The sequence below is a fragment of the Peromyscus leucopus genome, chromosome 4, assembly GCF_004664715.2.
Source record: "Peromyscus leucopus breed LL Stock chromosome 4, UCI_PerLeu_2.1, whole genome shotgun sequence".
Classification (NCBI taxonomy): domain Eukaryota; kingdom Metazoa; phylum Chordata; class Mammalia; order Rodentia; family Cricetidae; genus Peromyscus; species Peromyscus leucopus.
This window is the reverse complement of record NC_051066.1, coordinates 115002470-115026552: the sequence shown is the minus strand read 5'-3', so window position 1 is coordinate 115026552 and position 24083 is coordinate 115002470. Positions and strand designations below refer to the sequence as shown.

The following is a 24083-nucleotide window of genomic DNA, read 5'->3' as shown; positions in this document are numbered from 1 at the left end:
TTTGCTGGCTTATGGATTATACCCTCTGAAAATATCATAAGCTTATAATACTCATATGATTTGTAACAAGTGGGGTATAAGGTGGTACCTGGCAATGTAAGTTCAAGATGTGAAAAGCACGGCATGGGAGAACTCAAAGGAAAATAGACCAATCCTGCCCACGGAAGGGTTTCAGTTGCAGTTTCCCAGCACATGAACAGAGCAAATGTGAATTATAAATTGCATTTTTTGAGATAATTGGAATGCATGCTGCAGGCAAAACCCATTAACCATTACTTTCAAATATACAATATAAGTTTATCAAAATGAATCATCTGAAATTTCATAGGGTTAAAATCATAAATGGTATTGTCTCTTGGAAGGGTAGAAATAATAATAAAAATAAACCCAAAAGCTAAAAGGAAATATGTATATGTGTAGAACTTGAATAATATACCTCTAATTACTGGTGGGTAAATAAAATAATCAGAGAGAAATCTGAAATAAAAACATACAGAATACTTCAATCTCCAAGGAATGTAGTTCAATCTATGATAAATGGGAGTTTATACATAAGGGGAGAAAAACCTGAAAGCAATTGTCTAAGTATCCATCTGAAAAAGTAAGGAAAGAGTACCAAATTAAACCTGATAAGACAGAAAGGAGAATATAGCAAATGCTGAGGAGAAATTAATTAAATGCAGAGTACATGTAAAATACTTGGGATAAATAAGGCCAATAGCTACTAGTTTTGTTGTTGTTTGTGTGTTTTGTATAAAGAATAATGAAATTCATTAACTTTTGGTTTGACAGACTGAGCAGCCAAGGAAGGGCCACAAAGCACCAAGAGATAGATTGGAAACTGGAGCAGTACTGTAAATAAAAGATAATCAGAGAATATAATGAAAACTTTTATTTTGAAAATAAAACACATTCAGTGTATAGACTATAAAAACCTTACCAAATCTGAAAGAAAGTAGAAAATGCAATGATGCTGATGGATATCAGAAATTTTATATGAAAGAATTTTCAACAATGAAAGCCCCAGAATCCAGAGTGACTCACCTGTGATTCCTATCAAAAGTCTGGGGAAGAAATAAGAAGAATCTTCCACACAATATCACAAATAATTGACAGAGAAGAAATTTACTTGGCCTCTTTTTTTCTGTCCTTCAGAATATCCTTGGCATCAAAACCTAATGAGGACAATAAAGAAATGGAAATCGAGATCAATTTCTGTCATGAACATTGATGCAAACATAAACTAATAATAATTAGAACCCAGTTATATACAAAAAGAATAATGGCACATCATGATAAAGTGGGAGGTGGCTCAAGAATCCATAGGTGGTGTATATTAAAAGCTGAAGCAATGTAATTCCCATAGAGAAAGAATAAAGGACAAAAAGTCTCAAAAGATGCTGAGAGAGCATTTGGCAAAACTCAATATTCATATTAAAATCCATAGATGGCTAGGATAAAAGAGAACATTTTAATCTAAATGGTGCCTGGGCAATCTTCTCCTGTAATATTGTAAAAGACACCTGCTATCATAACTTCTAATTATCATTGCACTGGAAGTCTGGCCAGTGCTGTAGCAAAAAAAAAAATGTTGGATTTTTAAGGGGAAGGGATTAGAAAGAAGAAATAAAACATAATTTGTAGATATTGTTTATTCAGAAAATATAAACTCTTTGCACTAATAACTGGATATAACAAACCTGCTGATTGCTTCAGGGGTGATTTTTTTCCATTGAGATCTTTTATTTAAATATTAATGATCCTAAATAACTCCTAACACATATTTCTCCTCATAGTGGAGATCCTAATTGAAGTTTTCTGAATATTATTCATACTCCCTGTATGCTTAAAATTTATTTATTTACCATACACATAAATTTTTTGTCATTCAAATGCACACATCCACTTTTATTATTCAAGGTGTAGGTTTTTATTTTTAACAAATTATTCTTAAGCACTGACATATGAACACTTCTGATGGGTGATATTTGTAATAGCTAGGTTAGTTAAGGACTTGACTTTCAGAAGGCTGAGGTAGGAGAGTCGTTTCAGCCCAAGAGTTTATCAACCATCCTGGTCAATATAATGAGACTCTGTCATAAAAGAAAAGAAACAGATAAATAAATAAGTAGTTGCTGATTGTGATAGCATGAAAGAAAATTCCTTTTAGAATCTAGAGAAAGATTTTCAAAACATCGATATTGTCAGTACAGCACTCCAATTGCACCAAGGAAATAACAGCAACAGACAGAATTGCATGAACTGAAAAGCTTCTGCTCAATGAAGGAAATAATTAGAGACAGCCTACAGAATGGGAGAAAATCTTCGTCAACTATGTTCTCTGACTGGAGATTAATAACTAAAATATTTTTAAAAAGCATCAAAAAACACCTCACAAAACCCAAAATCATCTATTCAGTAAGTGAGAAAAATAAATTGAACAAACAACCTCCATCCATCCATGATCGTGTAAGCAGTCCTAATTATAAGCTCGGTGGATCTCCACAGCTGTGATGCCTCCATGGGACTGGACTAGGTCCTCTGCATAAGCAAGACAGTTGTATAGCTTGATTTGCTTAAGGGGCCCCCAGAAATGGGATCAGAATTCATACCTGGTGCATGAGTTGGCTTTTTGGAGCCCACTACCTGCAGTGGAACACCTTGCCCAGCCTTAATGCAGGGAGAGGGGTTTGGATCTCCCTCTACTGAGTATAACAGGCTTCACTGACTCCTCATGGGAGGCCATTCCTTGTTGGAGGAAGGAATGGGGAGGGTGGATTGCGGGAGGAATGCTGGAGTGGCAGGAGGAGGAAAGAGAGGGGGAATCTGTGGTTGGTATGTAAAATGAATAAAAAAATTCCTTAATAACATTTTAAAAATTAATTAAAAAAAAACTTCAGTGGATCACACTCAAACAAGTAAGGGAAAAGGGCTAGTTGGAAAGAAGGTTTTAAGTGAAAAGAGAGGGGGGCAAGAGAAAATGATGCAGTGTGAATAATATAAAAACACATTGTATATGTTTATGGAATTGTCATAAATTTAAAAGTAAATAATATAAAAGAATGAATGACAAAAAATTTAGAAATGTAAGTGGCCACTAATTTTTTGAAAGACATTTTTAGTATCATTATTCATCAGAGAATGCAGATTAAAACCACACTGAATTTCTAACTTACCCCAATCAGAATGACAAAACAAGGAAAAAAATCAACTATGAATGTTAATGAGGGTGTGAGGAAAAGAAGAAAACTTATGTGTTGCTGAAGGGAATTTAAGCTAGTGCAGCCTTTGTGAAAATAAACAGCATTGATGTTCCTAAAATATTAAACATGAAATTGCCATATGGTCTATCTACCATTCTGGTATATAAAGGACCCTAGGTCATGACTTCCATGGAAACAGCTTGGATGTCCATTAACAGATGAACGGATAAAGGAAATGTGGTATTTATAGAAAATAGAGTATTACTTAGCCATAAAAAGGATAAAATTATACCACTTTTTTGGAGGGATGCAAATGGATGAAACTGGAGGTTATCATATCAAAAAAATAAGTCACTCAGATAAATAGCAAAGATTTGGATGTTTTCTCTCTTATGTGCAATCTAGATTTAAATATATCTATGAAATACACTCATGCACACACCTGAAAATAGAAGGAAGAATATGTACATGGGAGGAGGAGGGTCTCATGGGAGAAGTAGGGAATAACAGGTTATTATGGCATGAAAACAGAATGTACACTATTTAGCGTTGTGAAAGGAACCCACAGAAGTGAGGAAGGACAAAGAAGAAGGATGGAAGAGCCAAATGTATTGAAAGGCTCATGATATGTGGCATGAAAATGTCATAATGAAACCCAGTGTTTTGTATACTCGTTTAAAATTTTTTTAATTAGTACAAATCTGTTAAGTTGAAATTATTTTTAAAACTAAATCAAGAGATTAATACAATTATATAAGAATGTTTCCCAGAAAGTGTTAAGAAGTGTTAGGCACAGTAGTCCAAAGAATCTAAGAATTAACCAGGACATGAAGTATTAGACTTCTTGTTGTTGAAAAGACATCAAGAAGTCAGAATAGGATAGGCCAAAGAACAAATAAATGGGTCAGTGCAGCAGAAATTAGAATTCATAGACAACTCTCAGTTGACTGATGCATAATATGACATTGTAGACTGGTAGGTAAACTTTATTCAGTTTGTATTGAGTCAATTAAAGTGAGTCAAAAATGTTTGTTCTACTATTACATTGAGTCAATTAAATTTCCATACAGAAAAAAATATCAATTTCCCTCTCTATCATCTATAGAAATTTTTGCAAGACCTGGTCACAGTTATAGGACAAAATATAAGAGTAGGCCAATAAAGGCTCTAGGAGACAATGTGAGAGGATGTATTCATATGACTGTGTAGAAAATGCACTTAAACATGCACTAACCATAAAGAGAATGTTCCTGAGGCAGATCTGGATAAGGATTTCTTTCCTTTCAGCAACCAATATGTGCATGCACACATACATTTACATACATATGTATGCATGGATTCACTAAAATTAGTCATCTTCAAAATATATATAAGGGAATGAAAAGAATAGTAAGAGAGGGTAAAAATATTTGCAAAAAAATACAATGGCTTAAATCATCAATGCACTTTGATATGCCACAAAGGTTTTTACTATCCAATAATAAAAGACATACAAGGCTGAAGCACAGTTCAGGGGTGAGGCCATTAGAGAGGTTGCCTCATATGCACAGTCCCTGGGTACAATGAGTTTTAAATGAGTCATTTTAAAACTATGTCCATTCAGTAATATGGCCATAGAGTAGTAGGTTTTCACCAAGAGTCTATGACTAACCTAACCACAGATTCTTGTCCCACAGGAAGCTATGTATAGGTTCCATCTGGTGGAGCAGGTCTTAAATCCAATCCAAAAGGGTTGGATTACTATATAAAAAGCATTTGTTTTTATTTTATGTGTATGGATATTTTATATACATATGTGTCATACAGTAGTATACCTGTCAACCCTCATCATCTTTTAATTTTTCAATCTGTCTTTTAATCTCTTGAACAGTGAACTATACAATAGTTAACTCTAATAATCGACATTGTGATAAGATTCACTTAGCATGTACCTGGCACAAAACAGTTAATAAGCATGACTTTTGGTTTTTCTAACATTTCATGAATTACTGTCAACTGGAGCAATATATGATGTTGGCATGAACTTTACCAAGGGCAGTCTCTACATCCAGAGCATCCTCCCACCATTATAAAAACCTCCAGGTGAAAATAGCATTCCATGGCCACTTACTGGTTATGATACACACCTATTATTCTTATACTTTGGGGCTTACTCAGTAACTGAGATTACAATATACAATGCATTTGCTTCAGCCTTCTTGACAAAATGAATAGTGTCCACAAGAACTATGGTAGGAATGGTTTATTCCTAACTAACAGTGACATTTTGAGGACAGAAAATATTGAAATATCCCATTGCCAATGTCTATTATGGATTATTCAATTATAACATACAAGTCTGAAAAATAACTCCATGGCAATATGCCAGAAAAGGACTATGCTGTCTGATGTCTGTTGCTAGAGTTTTCCGCCTTGCCCACAGTCAGGACAAATCTTTGTCACCCGCCAGTCCCACAGCCGCTCAGACCAACCAAGTAAACACAGAGACTTATATGCTTAAAACTGTATGGCGTGCAGCTTCTTGCTAACGTGCTTATAGCTTAATTAGTCCATTTCCATAAATTATACTTGCCAGTCTGGTGGCTTACCGCATCTTCACATGCTGCTGTCATGTGCAGCTCTGTGTCTTTGCTTCTGTTCTTTTATTTCTCCTCTCTGTTAGTCCAGCCTATCCTTCCTCCTAGCCACAGTCGATCAGGTTTTATTTATTGATCAATCAGAACAATTGACATACAGACATCCCAGCACAGCAAGTGCAGACATCTCAAACCTGCACTCAGGCCATGTCCTAATCATCTCTATATGACTGCTAGTAACACAAAGAACCCAAGAAGGGCTCCCACAGGACATACAGATCATCCCACAGCAGATGTCTTATGTCCATTTTCTGCTCATAGCTTTCCTGTTGCATTTAATCTTTCTAGATTCTGGACCAAGAAGAATTCCATCTTCCCAAACTATCCTTTGGGTCAACTCTGCATTCAAATTGTATTTTCATCCTTCTTAAAATGTGCAAAGCATCATTAGCTGCTTTCTGTTTCGATTTATTATACCATTGTCATCAGTTTTTGCATTTGACATGCCTCCATTGGGTCTGGATTAAAAGACAGAATGATTTGCCTGTGTTCTCCAAGCCTACACTCGGTGATTGTAAAACTATTATGTTCTTTTCTCCTGCAAAGGAAACAAAATGTCTATTGCTGTTCAAGTGCCATATAAAACCACATAAGTAAATGAAAAATTAAGCTGTACTACTTCCAATCACAAACCTCTATTTTCTAGTCATAGTATCAATGCTTTATGTTTTCAGTGCAATATAGTTGAAGTGAACCAAAGGTAAAATTTTCTTTGCATGGAAAATCATTACCTCTCCCCAAATAGCAAGTATTATTCATGCTACTTTATGATCATGCCTCATGGCCTATAAGACCATAGGGACCACTGTGGCTAAATCCATCAGCTTGGTGAGCAGTTCTTCAGAAATTATTGCTCCTATTTCTATCTCAAAATGCCCTTGGCTATGATCCAGAGTTTTCCATAATCCTGTATCATAGGCATTCAAACATGTCATGTTCTTGTACCCTGGTTGCTTCCATTTTCCATTTAGCAGTGTTCCTATTGGCCATAATTCCTCATAGAACAACATATATTCAAATATTAGCCATGCTTTTGATGGATAGGAGGTGTAGGTATCTAAAACACTTATATCTTTTACTCAAGTATGAGCACAGGTCCTGTTTGATTTCCAACAGTACACAACAGGCAGGCTATAACTTTTAAGCAGAATTTTCAGAAGATAATGTAAGAGATCAACCCAGATATAAATTCAACAGCAACAACCCAAGCACAGCTCCAACTGAAATGTGAATTCACTTGTATTTACAGTCTACACACATCAGGACTGTCCAAGCTCTGAGGTAAAATTCAATAAACAAAGATTTTTAAAGGAATGAAAATCTTCATATGATTTTCTTTAAAACAATGTTAAATGCTTAATGCTGGTTCTTTAAAGCAAATGCCCACATCCCAATTGCCAGACCCTATGATTATCACATGATAAGGCAAAAGAATGAGTGACTTTTCTATAGCATGCCAGATGACTTAATGAGAAGCGTCTTGAGGGGAGGAACTTATCCTGTATTCTCTTAGCAAACATTAACACTGGTCCTGCAGAAGCAAGGAAGAGTTTGAGATTGATAATCCCAGAAGAAGACCTCTACATTGTGAAAAAATAAATGTTTATGATTTTAAACAACTTGGTTGTGGTTATGTGATTTCCAAAGTTTCATTCTTTTTCTAAGATAACCCCATCTTTCCAGAGTTAAAGCAAAGTACAATATATTCAATATATGGCTCCTTCTCATAAATGGGAACCATGTAAGTAGATTCTGACTTGGTGTGGCAAGGCTCAGGCAACAGAGTTTTGAAATAATAATAATAATAAAGTTCTTATTTCCTCTTCCTAGAAACTAATAAACTAGAGTTGTTGACATGGTGGTGGAAGCTTCCTCCTCAGTCATGTGTAAGAACCATGCCCTGGAAGGGCAGCACTTTACTGATGTTTATTCTCTCAGAGAAATTCAGGGTCAAGTTGTAGAAGAGGAAGGAGCCTGCTTGTCTTTCTACACCTCACAGATTAGTGTTTTTTATTTTTAAAGCAACCAGATTTACACTATATTCTTTACATAATTTCATAATCATTGATATGTTTCAAATCATCTCTATTTACAAGAAAGTTCTGGAAATACAGATGTCACACAAGACTATGAACTTGTATAAAGCAAGAAAGATGAGCAATCTAAGAGCATGTTTGTAATACAACTACTGCAAGAAATAGATATTCGTGAGTGGCTTCCTCTACATGAGTACATCATTGTATGATCATAATTTCTGGATTTTTTTTTGTGGGATCAAAATTTAGAGGTGACAGTGCTGAGTCCTGTTTCTCTTAGGTCTAGAGGTAGTGACTTTTTTAAAATAAAGGATCAGACAGCAAATACTTCAAGTATTTCTTCCCACCTAGTATCCACAGATATTCTCTATGTCACCTCTAGTACAAAAGTAGTCAGAGAATATTAAATGGGTCAGTTGTGGCTGTTGCAATAAACTATGTTTTTAAACAGTTGGTACCTTAGATTAATCCTATAGGTCATAGCTTTCTGGTTTTTGCCAAAAGCCTCCCTAGTCATATCAATGAAGGATATTTAGTTAGAAATATACTTATCCTTATTATGTCAAACTCTGATATTAGCAATAATTCCTGAATCTCAATTGTTTTAAATAGTTCATCATGAAAAGAAAATCATTGATAAATTAATTTCTTCTATGTTTATTAGTATTGCCAATGATAATGTTACTGGATTTTCCTATTTAAAGTATATATTGTTAATTCTTCCACTTTTATTACTGGTGAATATCTGAAATGATTTAGAACAGAAGTGTTTTACGTTTTAGAATTTTTCAAATGCTAAAGTATTACTTGTATATAATGAAATATCTTGGTTATGAGAAAGTCTAAAAATAAACTTATCTTGTGTTTCAAGTATACTTTATGTATTCTGGAGGTAAATTTTATGGAATACTTTTAATAATTTTGTGTATAAAACAGTTTCACAGAAAAAAATATATGTGACATTATACCAGTCCACAGAATATTTTAGATTCTGGAGCATTTTTTGTTTCAGGTTTTCGGATTAAGGATATTCAATCTGTAATACTATGTTTTTGAATTTTTAAAGAACCTTCCTTTTACATTCTTTATCAATCATAAGCATAATATCTATTAACATTTCTGTTTAAATGATTGTCACTTAAAACTCTAAGTATGATAGATGTATTGTGAACAATTTTAACTTATATTATACAATTAGATATTTATTAATTATACAAATGGTCATGTGCTATTTGAGCTCACTGAACAACTGGCTCTAAAAGTGGTGTTGCTCCCCACAAAACCCATTTTAGATGCTAGCATGTTGTCTCAGTCTCCTCTAAGACTCCTTGTCTGGGGATAGGCTGGTTCCCCTGACTCTGTGGCAGGCAGAAGAGAACAATTAAACAGCTTAAGAGTGCAAACAATGTATTTTTAAAAACAACTGAACAGAGCATGCCTTTAATCCCAGCACTCGGGAGGCAGAGCCAGGCAGAGCTCTATGAGTTTGAGGCCATCCTGGTCTACAGAGTGAAATCCAGAACAGACACCAAAACTACAGAGAAACCCTGTCCTGAAAAACCAAGAAAGAAGAAGAAGGAGGAGGAGGAGGAGGAGGAGGAGGAGGAGGAGGAGGAGGAGGAGGAGGAGAGAAGGAGAGAAGGAAGAGAGAAGAAGAAGAAGAAGAAGAAGAAGAAGAAGAAGAAGAAGAAGAAGAAGAAGAAGAAGAAGAAGAAGAAGAAGAAGAAGAAGAAATTACTACAGTGGTAAAGAAAAGCTCAATCAAGCACCAGCTGACAGCCTTGGTGTTCCCATTCATTCAAATCACCTCAGCAAACCCAATCAGTTTTGTTGGAGATTATTTTGATGTCTGTCTATCTATCTATCTATCTATCTATCTATCTATCTATCTATCTATCTATCTATCTATCTATCTATCTACCATCTATCTATCTATCCCTTACTACTTACTCTTTTCCTTGGCTTTATATATTTAGTAAACTTACTCACACATAATCAAAGTATGGCATTAGTATATCATTCTCCAGACCTTACAAAGTGATGCTGAAATTCCTTTCCAGATAAGTATTTTTATGTATTTAAAAACCATGGTTTTTGAGGATAGCATCCATATGTTAGTTTTCCATAGATCATGAATCTCTATGAATTTTTCTATATTCAAGATCTATGATTTTAAGTCCTCTGATACCTCTCTTAATCAAACACAATAAAGGCAAATCATTATTCATTGTGAAATCTTATAAAACCCAAGTAATTCTATGAATAATTTCTTCTTGCTCCCTGACTTTCCAAAAGTACTAGATAATTGTTCAGGCAATTTTCTCTTTAAAATATTATCACATTGCCTTCAAATATTCTGTTCAGTGAAACACTTAATGGGCCAACCTTTCTTTCCAAAAACACTAGACTGCCTCATGTATGGTTGTCAAGGTGATTTGCCTTGGAAAGTCTTCCTATGTCTGAACTCTGTGTTGACATGACACTGGTACACAGTTATACACATCCTACTAGTACAGGGAATTTTTTTTTTTCAAAAATCTTCCAAAATTTCCCTTGAATTACTGTAGTTCACAAAAGAAATCTTTCTGAACACTTTCTGTAAATTGAATTCTATATATTTTTATAATGGAGCATTTATAGCAAAAATTGAATTGAAATTGTTAAAAGCAAAGAAACTTCATTTAAAAGGCAGTTTTAATAGTGCATCTCTATGAAGTGAAGAAGTTGTTCACAGAACTCTGAAACTTTCAAGAGCCTCCTATGTCCTAATTTTCAAAGTATATTGTACCTATAATGTGGTATATGATAGTGCATTATGTTTAGGTTCCCTACACATTGCTTTAAAATGGTATTAGTTGTGTTACTAATGTCATTTTACTCATTAAAAATTATTACCCAAAATGGTGATACTGAACTAAAACCTGAAAATATCCCTCGAGTTGTTCTTCTGCTTTACTAATCAAATTAACCACGGCTAATATATGTGGCAGTCTCATCAATAGTAACTGTCTGTAAACAGGTAGTGTCATTGACTACTGATGATAATCAGTCACCCTAAAACACAATGACTGAAAGCAAATAGCCATAAGCTCATAATTTTATGGGGAGCTGAGTGTTTTCTGGTCATTAAGCAGGGATAGCTGACCTTGGGTGGGCTCTCCCCCATGATTGTACAGTCAACTGAAGTGCAGTTGAGGACTCACTGTCCTTGGCAGTCCTCAGTGTGGGTCACTAGCATATTTTGCACTGGATTTCTGGCATCCTATCAATCCAGTCCAGAATTTCTCTCATTACCAGGACTTTTGAGACAAAATCCCAGTAGCTACAAGATACACTCAGCTACTCATCAGCAATATACCAACTATAAAGAAGAATACTGAGGGAAAGCAGAGAGAGGTGATTGATTCACCAGGACACATGTTGGGAAAACAGGTAAAGGGATCCAATGACCTCAATTCAGTCCCTGTTAGGGTACCAACATGAAGGTTAAGTTTAGAGGGAAGGCAAGAGGCTTTTGCAATCAAGCAGTCCTAGGAAAAATGTAGTTCAAACTATCACTAGACTATTATTTTTTTAGCTTGTCTTGTACAGTGGTCCCTTTGAAAAATTATTAATTGTTCTTTTGCTAATTCCTGAGGGTGTAGACTTTCCATCATAAATAATTGTCCTCATTGGAGAGGGTGGATAATCTATCCCGTGAGCTTCTGTTCTTCATGGAATTTAATGTAACTCAAGAAGAAAGGTTATGCATAGTAATTTATCTCTATGCCTTCACTTAAAGCACAAGAGGCTGACAGACACAGCATGAGGGTAGGAAACCAGGCTTTCAGCCTGGATCCAGGTGAGAAATCAATGCTTTTTAGCAAAAACCACTTCGAAGTGCCTGTTTTACTCTCTCCACGAGTGTTTCACAGAAATCTCAGAATTGCCAAGGTCTCTTGCTATCTGGTTCTAGAACTGGACTCACCATCATCTTTGCAAAATTCTTTTGGTCAAAATAAGAGAAAACTTGGCCCTGATTTAAGGAATGGGTAACAGAGTCCACCTTAAGGCCAACAGCTAGAGATGAAGTAATAAACTATGAACCCTTGCTTTAACCATCCTACAAAATATTTACATGCATGCATGTATATTTAAATATTTATTTATAGATTTTATTTTTAAATCTCCCAAAAATTGTAATGCTATTTTTTATGTATCATAAAGCTACTCCAATGACAAATTTCAAGCATGTGACTTTGGATACTAGGAAAGCATTTTCTAAATTGGTCTATCTCAAGGGACGTTGGAGGACATAATTGGGAGTTCACTGTGGCTAAGTGGAATATGAAGAAGAAAGGGTGCCGAATATATGCTACATCTGAAAGAATTTTTTAATGAAAAAATACAGAAAATGTATTTCAAGAAGCTGAGTATTGGGAAGTGAGGGGCAGGGACAGGGACCCCTAAAAGGAGGAATGTGCAGCAGACACACACAGCTGCCTGGAGGGGGTCTAGTCCAATGCACAGGCACGAGAGCAAAGAATGAAAACAGTTAATTCTTTGACTAGAGGAGTGAGAAATTAGTCTTGGGAGAGCTATCTAGTTAGTTCTCCCAGGATAAAGAGCTAAATATACAGAGAACTTGAGAAAGAAGCAGGATGTTTCACATTTGCTGAGCAGTGGGAATGAAGCAACATCTAGCGATGAAAACATAATGTGTGAGAAGAAAAATCACACTGGACAGAATTAGAGATAATTTTATGGCAAGAGAAAAAAAAACAAGTTAAGTCTGGATACAGAGCAACAGAAAAAACTAAACAAATAAAAGGAGAAGAAAAACAATAGCAAAAGAAACAATTTCAGTAAAATGGCAGGCATCCTCATGTGGCCTGATTATGTTTGAGGGTAGTACCCAGGGTGGAGAAAGAGTAGGAAGATAAAAAGTGTTCAAGCCATGCATCTAAACATGCATAAGGATTTCACACCCAAATGATGAGTACACAAGCTGTATTATAACCCATTACTCTAAATCAGTGATAAAAATAAAAGAGGAGCCAGGATAAGAAGCCATGACATAGAAGAAAACTGAGTAGGGCAACACCAAGATGCACAAAAAGGAACTCTTTGTAATGAGCCTCATATTGGTTTAACCCCAGAAAAATCAATGAATGCTTCCATATTAGAAAGTTAGGAAAATCTATGTGGCCATTTTGCCAATTAAAACAGAAACACATTTGCAAATATTCAACATCCATTCTTGATAAGTACTCTTTAAGAGTCTCTTAATCCAATAAAGTACATCTACAAATAGCCCACAACTAACCTCATACTTTATGGTTAAAGACTAAATGCTGTACCTTTTAGAGTAGAAAAAGTACACCTATATGCTCTCCCACTCACATTCAATTTAGGAAATCATGTGAAAGCTCCATAAAGACATAACAACTAAAAGAGGAGAGTATCAAGATTTTGTGATACAAAATCAGCACCCCAAAAGGATGAGTGAAAAGAGGAATTACCATAAGACACAGTTATGTTTTTGGAAGTGAGAGCTGTGTTTATTTTTCTTGACGGATAACAATTTCATGCACTTATACACATGCAAAACATCAAATTTCAATATGTGTTTTCAGTTTCATACCATAGCTTGATAAAGCGGTTTTTATTTAATAAGGAAATTGTATTCTCATAAACTTTCGACCTTCTCTTTGGGGACTTTTGCCTTCAAACAGCAGTGCCAAAACACTATCTATATAAAATAAATGATCTTATTCTGAGTTGTGAAATATTGATCAAAAATCTCCATAATTCAAAAAGTACCAGGGGAAATTTCTATGAGAAAATAACTACTTCAAGGTGCTGCATAAAGCAGCATCATCCTCTCATTGTGACTGTTTCTATAGTGATTTTATGTATGAGAACAATAAGAGTCACCCATTTCCATCAGTGTACGATGTTTCCTGAGATGTTCTTTTTTTTTCCTTTTATTTTATTTTACAATACCATTCAGTTCTACATATTAGCCACGGATTCCCTTGTTCTCCCCCCTCCTACCCCCCTCCCCTTCCCCCCAGTCCACACCCCATTCCCACCTCCTCCAGGGCAAAGCCTCCCCCGAGGACTGAGATCAACCTGGTAGACTCAGTCCAGGCAGGTCCAGTCCCCTCCTCCCAGATTGAGCCAAGCATCCCTGCATAAGCCCCAGGTTTCAAACAGCCAAGTCGTGCAGTGAGCACAGGACCTGGTCCCACTGCCTAGATGCCTCCCAAACAGATCAAGCCAATCAACTGTCTCACCTATTCAGAGGGCCTGATCCAGTTGGGGGCTCCTCAGCTGTTGGTTCATAGTTCATGTGTTTCCATTCGTTTGGCTATTTGTCCCTGTGCTTTATACAACCTTGGTTTCAACAATTCTCACTCATACAAACCCTCCTCTTTCTCATTAATTAGACTCCCAGAGGTCCACTCGGGGCCTAGCTGTGGATCTCTGCATCCAGATTCCTCAGTCCTTGGATGGGGTTTCTAGCACGATTATTAGGGTGTTTGGCCATCCCATAACCAGAGTAGGTCAGTTCTGGCGGTCTCTCGACCATTGCCAGCAGTCTATTGTGGGGTTATCTTTGTGGATTTCTGTGGGCCTCTCTAGCACTTTGTTTCTTCCTTTTCTCATGTGGTCTTCATTTACCATGGTCTCCTATTCCTTGTTCTCCCTCTCTGTTCTTGATCCAGCTGGGATCTCCCGCTCCCACAGGCTCTCTTTCCCTCAACGCTTGCCCTTCATTACTCCCACTCATGTCCAGGCTGTTCATGTAGATCTCAGCCATTTCTCCGCCATTGGGCAATCCTCGTGTCTTTCTTGGGGTCCTGTTTTCCAGGTAGCCTCCCTGGTGATGTGAGTAGCAGTCCAGTCCTCCTTGTTCCACATCTAGTATCCTCCTATGAGTGAGTACATACCAGATTTGTCTTTCTGAGTCTGGGTTACCTCACTCAGGATGATTTTTTCTAGATCCATCCATTTGCCTGCAAATCTCATGATGTCATTGTTTTTCTCTGCTGAGTAGTATTCCATTGTGTATATGTGCCACATTTTATTTATCCATTCTTCAGTTGAAAGGCATCTAGGTTGTTTCCAGGTTTTGGCTATTACAAACAATGCTGATGTGAACATCTTGGGCATATACCCAAGGAATGCTCAATCATACCACAAGAGCACTTGCTCAGCTATGTTCATATCCTGAGATGTTCTTATCACTCACTGTATTTAAACAAAGGGGATGAGGATTGACTATCCACTGGAGGGCTGGATTGTTTCTTGACTTGGTGTAAGTCAACCTTACTTCTAAGTTTTATGTGTTCTTGAATAATTAATATAATAACAATATTAATGATCACTGCTCTACTTAAGCATGGGTTTAGAGAGTTAAAAATTAAAAGGATTCCATAAATTCTTGATTTAAGCTTCTCTACATACTTTAGTCTTTAGAGAGATTTCTAACTTCCCAGTATTCTCCATCCATTTTTCCTTTTAAAATATTTTAAACACATTTTTAAATATTGAGAGAAAAAAAACTCATAAACAGAAACATTGACTGCACTGAGGATCACAAGTGTCACTTTGTGGGTAACTCATTTTTGTATTACTCTAAATGAAAGACTCCCTGCTGCCTCCATGTAATTAAAGCATCTCCTGAGTTGGCAAAGCCTCCCCAGGTACCTGGGTTTTGTGGAAACGTGTTGTGGATATAAAAGGTGCTGTTATTCACTGACCTTTCTGACTTCAGGACTGTGATCTCATCCATTTACTTCAAATTCTACAAGTAAGTTCAAACATAGAGAACAAGGACAGCATGTTCCATTAACTGAAAATAAAGCCCTAGCTAGCATGTTGCTTCAATGCATTTTCTACTGTGAACTCCCAGCTGACTACAACAGTAAGAGAATATGTTCCACACTTCATCACAAGAGAAATACTTCATGAAAAATGTTGCATTTGTTTTATGCTTGGTATGGTTTTGGTCTGCTATATTTTAATACATTTTTTTCTTTAATACATTTTTCATGATAAAATTTATTTAAGACAGAAATTGATTCTTGATTAAATGCAAGTTATTTGAAATGAAAATTTGAAGATACAAGTGGGAGATGTTTGTATAGTGAAGCAGAAATAGAATCAATTAGCCCTGGAATGCACAAAAAACCAAACTTGCAGACACAGATACCAGTGCTTCATTCTGCACTACAGCAAAGGAAACCAGCCAGGGGAACACGTGGTCTTCATAGCTATTTCCTGCTACATTTCTGGCAACAGAAATAGATGAGCGTCGTGATGCTGGATGTAAAAGGGCATTCCCTGTGCTCTTTCCAGATATTCAAGGGAACATCAGGTTACCTTGTGACCATAGTTACAGTTGTTATTGTGGCTTACCTTCAGATTTTTGCAAAACAGTAATAAATTTTTTTCAGCAAAATAAATCTATAGCCATTTCTATCAAACAAACAACATGACATTTTACACAGAATCACACCAGTCTAAGATACTTGTCTCAGTTTCATTCAGCATATTATATTATTATTATATGTATATTTTTCATTCAGTATATTATATATATTTAATTAAACCATTAAATATCATCAAAGATTTTAGTAAAAGACAATAACATAAATTTATAGCTTTATTCAATGTAAGCTACTGTCTTTTGAAACTACATTTGGAGATCTGGAGAGATGGCTTAGGGTTTTAAGGGCACTGGCTGTTCTTCCAAAGGACTGGGGTTTGATTTGCAGTACCCATTCCATTTCCAGGGAATCCAATTCCCTCTTCTGGCCTCTGTGAGTACCAGGCATGCACATGGTACACAGATACACAAGAAGACAAACCATTCATACACTTAAAAAATAAAAATAAAGATATATTTTAGTATTGGAAATTGAAAAGCAGCAATATTCAGAAAACATATCTAATTTGCATATACTGTACATGCATATCTGTGTACATGTACATCCTCAATTTCTTTTTGTTCAGTACAGGGTTGGATGACATTTCTTAAATGACTCCTTTTGCACTTTGAACATACTTTGTTTGTGTTTGCTAGCAGTGTTTCTGTCCCCATTCTTTTGTATGCTGTAAACAATAAGACTGCATTTTGTAAGTGAATTTCATCATCTGTGCTTTTCTTAGGACAATTTAGCTTGCCCTCACTGAAGGAAACACCAGAAGTATTGATTTTATTCTGCTTACTGTTCCTTACATTTTCCATTGCTTTTTGAATGCCTCATTTTTTTTCCTTTGGCTGGCAAGAGTCTATTTCCTATCTCTAATTGTGATTACTTTCAAAATACAAGCAATAATTCTTGAGTATATGCATTTATATTATAAGAAAGTACATTTCAGCTTCCTTTCCCTTATAAGTGTTCTTCACCCAATCACATACAGGAGGGGAGGTTTATATATATTTTTTCAATAGTATCTTCATTGAGGAATAGTGTAGTAACATGGACTGATTTTACAATACCATGCAACTTTTACCTATATGTACAACCTGGTAATTGCCTCCAGAAAGAACTACATGTTTCCTAGGAACCTCAAGAATGCCACCAGGTATTGTCTTTACATGTATTCTCAGGCTTGACAGTGGGCACCATTCTAACTGGTCTTGGGTTTTGTATAAAAGAAATTCTAGAGTATGTTCTCTTCTGTGCTCGGCTTCCTTTATTGTACATAATGTATTATGATTCATAAAAAATGTTATTATAATCATTTGTGTTTGTGTTATAGGTAAAGCCTTACTCTCATCATTCCTGAGAGTACATCCATGACAAACATGCTAGATCATGGAGTAAGTCCATGATAAACTTACTCAAAAGTGCCTAGCGATGCTCCACTTACTTACACTGATATATACTCTGGTTATTGATACAGAATTTCTGTAGATGCCCATTGTTGTAGAATACTATTTTAAGATGTGTTACATTTGTTTGTGCTGTGGAACATTTGTTTAATGATGCAAAGAAATGTTTCATTTAATTATTTTATGTTGCATTTGTTTAACTCTGTGAAGTTGTGTTACTTTGCCTCTCTAAAACATCTGATTGGTCTAATAAATAGCTGAACAGCCAATATTAAGGCAGGAGAAAGATAGGTGGGGCTGGCAGGCAGAAAGAATAAATAGGAGAATTCAAGAAATCTGGGAGGAGATGTAGGAGTGAGAAAAGGAGAAAAGCAGGACATCAGGGGCCAGCCATTCACCTACACAGCAACCCATGGAGTAAGAGGTAAAGAAAGATATACAGAAATAAAGAAAGAAAAAGCCCAGAAGTAAAAGATAGACAGGGTAATTTAAGAAAAACTAGCAAGAAATAAGCCAAGGTAAGGACAGGCATTCATAGGTAAGAATAAGTCTCTCTGTGTGATTTATTTGGAAGCTCAGTGGCAGGCCCCAAAAAGAGCAAAAGAGTAAAAACAACTACAGCCCATCCTCCCCAACATTGATCCTAATGATCTTTTTAATTTGAGGTCTTTTAAAGAATTTATTTATCCATTTGTCTATTTTTATTTATTTATTTACTTAATGTGCATACACGCGTGCATGGGCGTGTGCATGTGTGTGTGATGTGTGAGGTATGTGTCTACCACGGCAGGTATGTAGATGCAGAGTAGAGCTTTGTAGAGTCAGTTCCTTCCATCCAATTCTATATGAGTTCCAGGTTCAAATTAAGATCACCAAGGTTCACGTAAAGGGCTTTTTAGCACCAGGACCATCTGAGCACCCCCAAATTTTGGGTTACTTTAAGTTTATTGTGACAGTGAAAGAACACCATGCTGTGTTCTTGTTGCTATTCACATGTCTTCTTTTATGACATGCAGTAAATCATTTTCCACCTACAGAAATAAATTTCCTTAGTGGTATTCTAAGATAGAATGGTATTGTACTACTTATATCTCTAAAAATATACAAAGAGGGTATAGAAAAATTACTTATTGAAAAACCAGTAATAAAATATTGTAATACAAAATAATGAGACAAAATACTTCAAGTGTATAATTTCCATAAATAGAATGATGAATAACCAATAATAACAAAACGTTGTCCACCTAAAACTTTATGAAGTGAAACTGAAAACGTCAATGAACTATGAATGGCTCACATCGATTGTGAGAAACAAAAGTGTAACGTAATTGAGTGCTGTTGAGAAGGAGAAAAATTGAAGACTTTTATAGATTATTGATGAGCATGTGAGTTGGAACTACTTCATTGCATATTCATTTGAGAATGTGAAAAGCAGGAGTTATCAACAACAGAGAAATGGATGTGCCACTGTTCTACAGTGGTTAGTATGGATGTAATATATATATTTCACATGTCCAGACCTTCAAACAATTTTGAACTAAAAGTGATGTGTTATGCATAAACTGTTTTCTAAAAACAATAAATTAAACAAAATATTTGTAAAATAAGGAAATATATATAAACAATGAGATAAATTTGGTACATAGATTAATAACATTATTTTCTTGGAGCTTAAAGGAAATGAAAATTATCTGATCAACTGATTCATAATCTCTTGAGGTGACACCCAGAAATCTGCTTTTTGAGGCTTGAGAACTTTATATGTTAGGTCTATACTATTATTAAGAATACTGAGACTATCAAGAACTGGAAAAATAAGTAATTTCTAAACAGTGGTTGTCTTTGATGCTGGAGCTGACAGAGTCTCAGATATCTGTAACACAATGTTAATAAATGTGAAAAGAACTTTGAAGCAATTAGGGCAAAACACGAAAACTCTTAGTGGAATATAGATCTTTATTAAGTTTTTGTTACATTATTTTCAATCTTTTGAAATGCTTCAAAAAATAGCTGCAGACACTATGATGTAAACAACTGCTGGAATAATCTGAAATCAGTAAGCATAGAAACTGGAATATGTGACGTCTCTTTCTCACACTTTCAAGTTTGATTGAAAAATATCTTGATGCTAAGACAGGCTTTTTAACAGCAAAGCAACAGAACCCACAATTTCGTATCCATTAAAATTCATTACATGTGCCAGATCAAAATTTTCATGATTTTGTAGCTCAAAACAACAGAGCATGAAACCAGCCGGCAAAGTGGAGATGAAAGTATACCAGAAGCTAGCATCCATAATTCGGGCTCTTTTAACTAGTGAGGAGAGCAGTTCCTTTGACAGTGATTGCATCATCAATTTAAAATAAGAAAGCATGCTTATCTCGGCAAAATGCTACTTCAATTTGTTTATATATTGGGGTTGTGTAAGATTACCTTTAAACTAGAGATGTCTTGCTGGAAACATTGTTCAGTGAGTGAATATGTCTGTCCTCCATGTCCTCCTGACAGACCTGTCTGACAAGCCCCCAGATATATACACTGTGTAGATCAATATCTCGAAAACTTGGGTTTCCTGCCTTGAGTGGGTATGTTTTAGTTCAGATCTTACAAGGTCCTTCCTCGTGTTTATTTGCACCACACAATTATTCTGAACAGAGAATAGCTACTTCCTGTAGGTTATCTTCCCAAATAGCTGAGTTCATAGTTAGGCACACCTGTATCTAGACCCTGAAGACCAAACCAATTCAGGCTGTATGAGTATGGTTCACCTCTTTTTCAGCAGTGACCCTGTCTCACTAGCAGAACAGAAGATGAAAACAGCATTGGCCACAGAGCCTTGGATTTAAAAATGCAAGCGCTCATTCTCAGAATTCTACAGAAGACACTACCATAAGAACATGCTCTCTGCATCACCATAAAATGCTGAATCATTCCAGGTGACCCGAATACAAAAGGATGTTCAATAAAGAGAGGTCAGCATATTGGAGGAATTATACGGGTACAAGTTTTCACGGAGGTAATTAAACTTAAAAGTTAGATGGTGTTGAAGGAAACAGTAGCACCGGGAGGGGGGTGGGAAGAGGGTAGCTACTGACATTAAGTGGGGGCTGCTGGGGACCACAGGGTCCAGTGAGCAATACGTACAGATGAGTCAGGCATGGGAGTGAAAGCAGGCTGCAGGTGTGTAGCACTGAGAAAGCTGAAGAGCACATAGACTTGCTTGAAGAATGCTGTCTACTCCCTGATTAACACAGCCTTCCTTCATAAGCATACCAGACCCTTATCACAAACCATTTGGGAGACAGTGCAGAGAAATCAAGGTCCATCTTGAATGGTTGCCACTGATATGTACCTGTTTCAATATTTTACGGCTCACTTCTCTCTCATGACAACTTTGTTTACTTTGCATACTTTTTAATTCTAAAATGATACATGCTTCTTGTAAGAAGATTTAAAAATAGCAAAAAATCTGGAAAAATATCAGTTGTTATTTACTGTCAGTCAGTGTACAGATTTTAATTTGTGGTCTCATAATTTCAGTACCACTTAATTATTTTATGATGAGATGGTTGCTATGGAGAGATGTCAAATGTCCTGTCCAAGGCCACACATCATGCAGGTTAGGTCTTAATTCATTAGACTGAATTCTATATGCCTAACCATGGTGCTGTCCTCTTCTTCCTGAAGTCTATGTACCCAAAAACTCTGCTGTCCTCTTGTGCCTGAAGCCTATGAACTTAACCATATGCTGTTGTCCTCTTTTGCCTTACTACTTTATGAAAATCTGAATTTCATGTCTGCATTAAAGTTCATGAAATGTTCACAGTATATACTCTCTAGATATGTAACTACGAGATATTACATACCTATTTGAAAATCTTGCAAATGCTGCAATGCTGGAACTATTTGCAGAGATTACTTAATATAAATTGTGCAATACTTCCTCAATGCAAATCTTTATAAATAGAATTGCCAAGTCAGACACAGGGGATGTTTAAGGCAAAGTTAAAAACAAAATTTACCCATAAGTGGGATGGGACTACATCCACTGGGTAAGCAAAAGGCAGGTTTCATCACACCTTCTTAAATTTTAACTACCACAGCTTGTAATATTGATGCAAGTAACTAATAAACAAAAAAGTCCTTTTACCTACTGTGCCCCAATGATAGCACCAGGGAGAACCTTGATACACTTATCAATTGAGGGTGCCACTATTTCTTACTTTGGTAATTCTTATAGATGTGTAGTGCTACCTCACTGTGGTTTTAATGAGCTGTGTTATTTTAAAAATTATCAATTTAGTTTAATAAAGTTAATTCTGATTTCAATTTGATTTTTTCTTGTCTTTTAAGATATTTTTCTTTGAGAATTTCATACATTGTATGTTTATCATGCTTACCTGCCTCCTTTAACTCTTCCTACATCCATCTTTATTCCATATCCACCAATTTTGTGGGCTCATTTTAAAATAAATAAACGAAAAAACAAGAACAAACAAATGCCTCCAATCCTATTAGTGCTGGATATATGCTCTTGAGTACTTAGATACACACTGGAGTATGTTCAACCTACCTTGGGCCACACATTCAAAGAAAACTGACTCTGTCCTCTCGAAATACCTATCAATTGCCAATAGCTCCTCAGCTGGTGGTGGGGCTTCACGCCTACCTCTCCTTTCCATGCTGGAGTTTTGTCTGGCTTGAGCTTGCACGGATCTCATACATGCTGTCACACTGCCGTGAGTTCACAGGAGTACCTCCCCTCTTGTGTCTGGAAAATACTGTTTCCTCGTAGTTATCTGTCTCCTCCGAATTTTCCAAACTTTCCCCCTTCCTATTTTTTTATTTTTATTTTTTATAATTTGATTTAATATTACATATCAGCCACGGATTCCCCTGTCTTCCCTCCTCCTGTCCCCCTGCTCTCCCCCCACCCCACCCCCCATTCCCATCTCCTCCAGGGCAAGGACTCCTCTGGGGATTCAGCTCAACCTGGTAGATTCAGTCGAGGCAGGTCCAGTCCCCTCCTCCCAAGCTGAGCAAAGTGTCCCTGCATAGGCCCCAGGTTCCAAACAGCCAGCTCATGCACTAAGGACAGGTCCTGGTCCCAATGCCTGGGTGCCTCCCAAACAGTTTAAGCTGATCAACTGTCTCACTTATCCAGAGGGCCAAATCCAGTTGGGGCTCCTCAGATATTAGTTCATAGTTCATGTATTTCCACTAGTTTGGCTATTCGTCCTTGTGCTTTTTCCAATCTTGGTCTCAACAACTCTCAATCATACAATCCCTCCTCTTTCTCACAGATTGGACTCCTGGAGCTCCACCTGGGGCCTGACCATGGATCTCTGCATCCGCTTCCATCAGTCATTGGTTGAGATTTCTAGCACAATAGTTAGGGTGTTTGGCCATCCTATCACCCTTCCTTTTCCACAATGATCACTGATCTCAAAAAGGAGGGGCTGTGATACAGATTTCTCATTTATGGCTGCTCAATCAATCACCATGCAGATTGAGAAATGCACTAATCTATGAGCATAATAGTGTGTGTGTGTGTGTGTGTGTGTGTGTGTGTGTGTGTGTATGCACATGTGTGTGTATGCAATTTCTATGACACAACAGTCTCCTATAGAAGCGTTTATTTGCTGGTAATGACTTACCAGTTCTCTTGGAAGCTGTATTTCTTTCTATTTTTTCTTTCTGGTTAGAATGTTATAATTCTCAAGCTCATCTCAAGGTCTTAGGAAACAAGTACTGTACCTGAAAATGCATCCAACTAAGTTTCTTTTTTTTTTTTTTTTTTTCCTTTTTTTTTTTTTTTTTTTTTTTTCTCGAGACAGGGTTTCTCTGTGTAGCTTTGCGCCTTTCCTGGAACTCACTTGGTAGTCCAGGCTGGCCTCGAACTCACAGAGATCCGCCTGCCTCTGCCTTCCGAGTGCTGGGATTAAAGCGTGCGCCACCACCGCCCGGCTCCAACTAAGTTTCTTAAATGTAAATTTGTTCTGAAGAGACTAGGGATTTTTTATAAATAGTAGAAGGACTTAGCAAGCTTGACAATTTCGTACTTGTACACGTTCATTCTGGCTCAGTAAAGGACTTGCTTGGTGACCCTAGGGAAATTGCTCAACCCTTTTCCTTTTCTTTATTTCTTCTTCTTCAAACAGAGATCAAGCCACTTTCTGCCCCCTTTGTCTGATCTAAGAAACTTCACTGATGAGATTAAAGAACTGGAAAGGTTAACACAAAAGACGGCATCCACTTGGGGACTGGTTCTCTTTAATTATCTGCCTAGGGAACATTTGTGCTTGTTGTCACTCCTAATAGTGATAATCAGATAGGGGTCATATTGCTCTCTGCCGCCAGAAGCACCTGGGTGATATTT

General features: G+C 36.5%; 1 long non-coding RNA gene across 1 annotated transcript in view; it reads right to left on the bottom strand.

Annotated features, from left to right (window-relative positions):
* Positions 1-351: 351 nt before the first annotated feature.
* The window catches only part of LOC119087898, a 38314-nt gene continuing 14582 nt past the window's right edge, over positions 352-24083 (bottom strand). Inside the window, exons 2-3 of the long non-coding RNA XR_005091415.1 lie at positions 1045-1175; positions 352-593 (exon numbers count right to left, since the gene is read on the bottom strand). This is a non-coding gene — a long non-coding RNA (uncharacterized LOC119087898). The remainder of the gene's footprint in view (positions 594-1044; positions 1176-24083) is intronic.